The sequence below is a fragment of the Callospermophilus lateralis genome, chromosome 18 (assembly GCF_048772815.1).
Source record: "Callospermophilus lateralis isolate mCalLat2 chromosome 18, mCalLat2.hap1, whole genome shotgun sequence".
Lineage (NCBI taxonomy): Eukaryota > Metazoa > Chordata > Mammalia > Rodentia > Sciuridae > Callospermophilus > Callospermophilus lateralis.
The window spans coordinates 9026910-9034944 of NC_135322.1; positions in this window are offsets into that span (position 1 = coordinate 9026910).

The following is an 8035-nucleotide window of genomic DNA, read 5'->3' on the forward strand; positions in this document are numbered from 1 at the left end:
GAAAGTGGTTTCGATATTACCCACTCCCTGACAGTTGAGAGCCCCTGGAGTTCCCCTGCATCCGCCTTACTATGAAAATTGCCATTCTAGAGTCTAATGCTTATCTGCCATTTCTGCTAGCTTTTGGAGAATAAGAAATTTAGGTGTCTTCTTCTTTATTTAATTCTATGTAAAGATTTTCCCTTTTAAGTAACCTTTTGATTTCCTGTTTCTCTTTCCCATTGAAAACAAATCCACTCTTTGAGTGAATGATCAGAGTAAATGAATTAACCATCTGGTTAAAATTATATATTGGTTTACATGGCTAGAAGAGGGAGTCTTCCTTGATTGTTCAACTTAAAAATGAATATGCAGAATGTAGGGCAGGCGTCCCAATCTCAAGTGTGTAATAATAGCATAGTGGAGTGGTCAGGTATAAAGGATTTGAAATTGGACTACTCAGGGCTGAATCTTAATTCTGATTTTCAGTAGGTTACTTAACTTCTCTGGGCTTTACTTACTTAACCCATGGAATAGAGTTAATAATATAGTACATGCCTCAAAGAGGTGTTATGGGAACTAAATAAGATAATGTGTAAGTGATTACACTAGTACTTGGCATATAATGAAGCCTTTAAAAAGTTTGCTGCTGTCATTGTTATTATAATGATAATTATTATAAGAGCCAGGCAGGAAGATAAGTGAGGACTGTGGGGACTGAGGCCAAGAGCCCTCTTCAAAGATGACAGTTTTCCCTCAGCTCTGTTCTATTGTTAACTGCCAGGGAATATCAAATCTTAGAATTTTCAAGAGAAGCCAGAAATCCACCTATGTGAATGAAATCTCTCCATTAAAAAGAAATGTTGATGACTAATTCAATTTGTAAAAACACTGTGTAGACCAAACACAATACAAAATGGGTCTGTCATTTACAATAGTTGTAAATAGAGTGGAAGTATAGGGAAATAAATAGCATAACTAGGGTGAATAAATAGTATAACTAAGTCTTTCCTGTCTCTCTAACCTGGTGTTACTCTGACTTGGTTACTCCCTGGTAATGAGATCAGAGACAGAAAGGAAAAGAAGAGAAAAAAGACTGACAGAACAACAGGTTGGAGTTTTTCAAAGAAGAAAAGAAGTGGCATGATGGAATCCTGTCACTCATCAGTGTAGAGGGGGCTGAGAGCCTTCTGTAATCAAAGTTCTGTGCCAGGCAATATGCTGTGCAGAAGCACAGACATTTAAGACAGAGTTCCAGCCATCCTAGAGCTGGTAGCCTGGGGAAAATAGGAGAACCTGAGAGATTATTGCTTTCAAGGCCCTTTAGGGTAGGTATTAAGTGGATTTTCAGGCAAATGCTTATGAGAGCTCAAAGGAGAGAGAAATCTCAAATTTTGTTATGTTGGGAATGTTCTTTACAGTGGAAGGGGCCTGTAGGCCTGGTTTTGAAGAGTTTCATCTGGCAGAGCTGAGTTAAGAGGATTTGGTCACAGGAACTACACTTAGCAGGGTAAAAATTCAGATGTCTCCAGAGGACTAGCAGGACACATAGAGGAGTGAGGTGGGAGGGTGTTAGAGATGGAGACTGGGAGGGAGGGATTGAGGCAAAGGCTAATGTCTAAAGTCAGCTCCAGCTTCTCAGCCTCAGCCAGTGGTGGCCTTGAAGAGTGTGGACTCAGTGTTGACAGAACTTCAGATTTTTTCTTTCAGATTTTAAAACGGAAGTAGGACAGCCTAATTTTAAAAAAAAATATGGAACACCTCACAAATTTGCGTTTCATGCTTGAAGTTAGCATGAAGTGAGTATAGGAAAGCCTAACTTAACGAAAAACTCTAGATCTTGTAGTGTCCAATGTGGTAACCATTAGCTACTCATAGTTATTTAACTGTAAGTTTAATTAAACTAAATTAAGAGTTTAGTTCCATAGTCACATTTCTACGTGTTAAATGGCTATGTGTGGCTAGTGACAATCATGTTGTACAGTGTAGGTTTAGAACATTTCTATATGCAGACACTTCTTTTGGATAGTGTCACTCTGTATTTTTCAACTTGATAACTAATTGAAAAAGTTTTAAATATATTGCAGGATAAGTATAATATTTTTGAAGACCAGGTAGACATTTAAATGGTTCCTCCAAACAATGTGACAGTGAATTTTGTTTATCTCCTGGAATTATTTCTGTAGTTTGAAACCCTATTATAGAATTCTTTCCCAAAAAGTTGTAGCATTTCACGGAAGACAATCCCTTTACTCCTTTATATCTATTAGTAGCGAAACAATGGGCCTTTTTTGAAAGAAAAAAATATTGGAGGGAGCACTGGCGATGAACCCAGAGATTTTTGTCACTGAGCTACATCCCCAATCCTTTTCATTTTTTATTTTGAGACACAGTCTCACTAAGTCTCACTAAAGCTTGAGGCTTCTCTTAAGTTGCTGAAGCTGACCTTGAACTCATGATCCTCTTGCCTCAGCCTCCCAAATCTCTGAGATTATAGGCATGTGCCACCTTGCCTGGCTAAGAAAAAAATGTAAATTTTTGCTTTGGATTCCCAGTGTTGACTTAAATTGTTGTTTAAATTATTAAATAAGGCATCAATGATGACACAACAAAGCCTAAGAATCTAAAGTGTCACAAGCAGTCTGTGGGCTGTGTGTGTGGGCTATGTTGCGCATAGTAGCTTCCTGAGGGGATAAGTCTGGCATTGGGGAACTCCCTGGAACCCCTCCCCCTATTGACCACTTGATACAGGTGAACTTCCCCCTCAAGGGGAAGTTCAATTAAGCTTTGCCTAAGATCCCACAAGCACCTGATGTGGGTGTGACTTGCTGAGATGTCAATCAACCTGCTGAATGTAAGACATCAGGAAGCAAGACTCCACCCTTGAAACCTTATCCCTGCCTTTGATGTACTCCTCTTAAATAAATCACCAGAACCATCTTTTCTTTGTCTAGTTCCAGCACCCATGTGGACTAGACTGGTCTAAATCTATCAGGGGCTTCGCTGTTTGTAAATATATTTCTGAGTGTGTTTTATTATTTGTTAATTATTTGAGATATTAAGATTTAGTGTGGCTTGGACTCCTCCAGGCAGTAACAAGACACTGGTTGTCTTTGATCGGAAACTAAACCTCTTAATTCTTGTGTAGCTCTAAAGCCAAAATCAGTTTGCAAATGAAATGCAAACAAGACAAACCAACTAGTGCAATTCAAATTACAAACATTAATTTATTGAGAGGGAGGCTATTTTGCTGAAACTTCACTGCTCCTTGAAATGGTTACTCAGCTGACTGCATGCCAAGCCCTTTTGGCTTAACTAAAACCCTGTGATGACTCAGTTCTCCATCCCTTTTCCATTTAATCTACATGCTGCAAACCTCCATTCATATCACTATGTCAGTTGGCCTCAAGTTGACCCCAAAGGGGTTATTATGAGCTAAATCCACTTCTATCCTCTTCCATTTAGCAGGTGGCAATTAAAGCAGTTCTTTCTGGAATGAGTGCAATGATAAATTCATCCAGGCATTTGACATTGCTTTGATTTTAAGGTGATCATCCAATGATATACATATACTGTATTATTTTTTTAATAGATTATCCTGAAAAGGAAAGTAGAAACTTTTTAAATTCTTAGAAAGAGTATTCAGGCCCTGGGAATATCTACAAAGTTATCTGGGATCATGAATCCTGCCCCATGGGGAGCTGGGAGCTCTGTATATAGAAAGTACTAAAACACTTCTTGAATTTCTTTGTTAATAGAACAAGTTCAGTATCATCTTGGGATCTTGTGTTGTTATTATTTGGAAAATGTAAATATCAAAGCATGGCCTTGAACTTTGGTCTGGCTCTTCTGGGGTTGTAACCAGATCAGTTTGTTCTATGGACTATGTGAGTATGTTAGAAAGTAGGTGATTAGGCACTTGGGAGTCTAGACACATTCTCTTCCTCTCCCCACCCTAATTTATAATTGGAACAGTGTGGTGTACAGTTTCTAGAGAATATGTTCTGTATAGGGTAAGAACATAGACTCCAAAGTCCAAATATCCAGACTTAAGATCTGGCTTAACCACTTGTTAGGTGTGTCACTTTGGACAAATACTTATTCTCATTTTTCTTATCTATAAAATAGAAGTAATAATAGAATCTTCTCCAAGTTGTTATAAGGGGTATGTATTAATGCATATGATGCTCTTGGCACGATACTTGACACAGAGAGAGTGCTTTGTAAGTGTGATTTCTACGACCTTGTTTTTTTTTTGTTTTTTTTAAGAGAGAGAGAGAGAATTTTAATATTTATTTTTTAGTTTTCGGCGGACACAATATCTTTGTTTGTATGTGGTACTGAGGATCAAACCCGGGCTGCATGCATACCAGGCGAGTGTGCTACCGCTTGAGCCACATCTCCAGCCCAACGACCTTGTTTTTACTGACAGTGAGTGGTCAGGGTTACAGAAGCAGCACTGGAATTGGTGGACAAATCAGTTTTGCCTGCCTGTTCTGGTTTTTGGAAATCCAGAAAGCCCTGAGAATCATGAGTTGTCTCAAATCTCAAAAGGTTTTTGTTGCTGAATAATATTTTATTGTTGGATAGATAAACAATTTATTCATTCACCTACTGAGGGAATCTTGGTTGCATCTACTTTTTGCAGTTATGACTAAAACTGTTGTAAATATTTGCATGCGGTTTTTGCTTAGACATGCATTTTCACATCCATTGGATAGACAACTAGGAGTGCAGTTGCTATATCACATGATAAGATTAAATTTAATTTTGTAAGAATGCTAGTGTGGAAACTTTTCAAAGCTCTTATTCCCCAAACATCTGACTCCCAGCTTTTCCTCTCTGGCTTTTGGCAGGTCAATTGTTTGCCCCAATCAATCTCCTTTGCCCCAGGCTGCAATGGCTGGTCCATTTGCTTGTAATGGTTTCAACAAACACCCTTCTCAAGCCAATATATGTTCTGAGAAGTTTCCAAGTTAGGCCACATAAAGGCAAGACCTTGCTGTCAGACCTTCAGGAAGCCACTGACAGGTCATCTAGCCTCAGTTCTTTGAGAACAGAATCCTCTGTTCCAGCACCTACACCAGACACATGGGCCATATCTTTAGGACCATTACTAAGACAGGGAATGGGGATAGAGCCAGGGTAAGCTAAAGTGCCAAAAGCTCTCCTGCCAGGTTCCAGTCACCTTTTTCTTAATAAGGGCTCATTTGGTGGCTGTAAACCTTTGACAGTTTGCCAGAGTTTTGATAAAGTTAAATTTTTGTTATTGTTTCTCTGGTGGGATAGATGGTTAAATCTTTGTATTTGTTTGTTTTGAGATGGGGTTTATATGTTGCCCAGACTGATTTTAAACTCCTGGGCTCCAGGAATTGCCCCTCCTCAGTCTCCCAAGAACTGGGACTACAGGCTCATGCTGCTGTGCATGGCCTACTCATTTCATTTCTTATAGGTGCATTCAGTTATTCTCCTTTTTTTTTTTTTTTTTGAGTCCGTTTTTAGTCACTTATATCTTTGTAGGAATTTATTCATTTTATCTATGTTCTGGAATTTGTTGTGTCTACTTTGGATAACTAAGTTTAACTTATTTATATAACATATCTAATTTGTTAATAAGTTACCTAAATACAATTATTTATAGTATTATTTCATAATCCTTTTTATTTTTGTAAGGTCATTTTTATGTCCCCTCCTTAATTGCTAAATTTTAGTTTGTGTCTTTTCTCCCTCTTTTTTAATTTTTCCTTCAGTATGTTAAGACAAATCTTGCTTCCCACCCCCACTATTTAGATAAAATTCTACTAGTTTACATATCATGTAGTTTTTTTCTTTCCTCTTAGTAATTATACTCAGATTCTTTTAGTGTGCAAACTTAAAGTATGATGGTAATTATCTCTTTTTTCTATCAATTCTTTGTCTTTTTCTCTTTTGGTACTGGGGATGGAACCCAGGGTCTTGTGCATGCTAAGCACATGCCTACCCCCTGAGCTACACCTCTACCTTTTTTCTACCTCTACCCTGAGCTACACCTCTTTCTTTTTTTTTTTCCAAATAATTCAAACCCTTCACTCAGGTCTATTAGTGCACCCTCAGGCCATGTCTGTGAATGTCTGTAATGCTCCCTCCCTGAAGAGTGCTGGCTTTCCTGTGTATCAAGCTCTGTGCTGACTCATGTTGTCTTGCTTTGTGGAGGGCATCTTCTTGCCTAGCTGCATTGCTCTTAACAAGCTTGCCATCCAGCTAATTGTCATCCATTTAGAGGCTGCCAGCCTCTTTTTTTTTTGTGGTAGACTTGAGGGCTTGCTCTTTGTCTTTGGTGTTCTGCAGTTCTGCTGCTGTGACATCGTGGAGTGGATCCAGTTGTGTTTATCCTGCTATCACCTTGAAACACTTGGTCATTACTTACCATGAACCTTTGTGTGTTTCTGCAGTTCTAAAAATTCTCCCACTACTGTCTTTTGAAAGATTCAATTTCTCCTTCATTCACTTTCTTCCTTCCTTTTGGGACTCCATTAGGTCTATGTTAAGACTTTTGAGTGTGTTTCTCCTTTTGTAAGGGTCCGGCGAACGACGGAGGAAGAGACCACCAAGAGACCATCTCATGCAATAGCAAAAGGGGTTTATTGAAGATCCAGCTAGCTGGGGCTCCGTGCTCACTCAACAAGGGAGAGCGGCCAAGAGCCCCGAGCAGGGGTTGAGCAGTGTTTGAGTACACTTTTTGGGGAGGGTGGAGGCTTTGCATTCATCAGAGCAAATCATCATGAGGCGCGGGAAAATCAAACAACAACTCTAAAACATGATTAGTACATTCATTGGTGGGAACAGGTCGGGCGGGGGTGATAGGTCAGTCATAAAGCGGGGTGCACATTCAAACTGATTGGTTTAGGCCCTGAGATGCCTATGTGCTAAGCTGCACAGGGTCCCAGGTTGTTAAACAACTAGGTGGTCAGGGGAAATTATCTAATGGGCAGTCCCGGGAATTGTCCTAACAGCTACAGGAATTTCAGGCTTTGGGTGTAGCATAGGAACTTAACAATACCTGGTCCTTTACATTTTAACTCAGGCTTTGCAGCTTAGAAACTTTACCCTTTTACTTTCATACATTTTCTCAATTTTTTGTTTCTTCATTTTTCTGCACTGAATTCTAGGAGGGTTTTCTCAGATTGCCCTGCCTATTCATCGTTTCTCTCATCAGCATGGTTTAATCTGTTGTTTGACACTTCCAGTGAGTTTTTAATTTAAATGTCTTTCATTTATAGAAGTTTATTTTTAAAAAATGTTTATTCTTGTCCTATAGTGACATGTTCTTTTCTTATCCCAGTTTTTTCATCTCCCATTATTCTGTAGTTTTCTAGTACTTGGGGGGCATCTATAGGCTTGTAAGTAGAGCTTTTCGTTTACTTAGTTTTCCTATAGGCTCTTCAAGAATCCCAGGGCTTCATTTTCTGTGAGCTGAAGGCTCAAAGTTTTCTTTTCCCATGTATCTATTACAACCCCAAGTTCCAGCTCCCAGGGTAGTATTCTTTAATAGAAATATGAGTCATGTATAATTTTAAAATATTCTATAAGGCACATTAAAAATTAAAGGAAATGGGCAGTGGTGGAGCACTTGCCTAGCATGTGTGAGGCACTAGGTTTGATCCTTAGCACTATGTAAAAATAAATAAATAGATAGATAGATATAGGTATTGTGTCCATTTGTAACTAAAATTTTCTTTTTACAAAAGGAAGCAGATAAAGTTTATTTAGTAACATATTTAGCCCATGCCTCTAAAATATTGTCATTTCAACATTTATTCTATATAAAAACCTACTCAATTTACATTGTTTTTGTGTTCAGTCTTACCAGTTCAAGTTGTATTTTACCCTCATACCATGTCTCCATTGGACCAGTCACATTCAGGTGCCTCCTGGCCTCATAGGATTAGTGGCTGTTATAGTAGACAGTGCAGCTCCGGGCCTCCTACCTGGGTCTGAGTTCTCCTTGGGCTAACCTCTGGCTTCGAGTTTTCTTCTTGTTGGCATTGGGGTTTTACTTAACTGTCTTTTGAGCTTG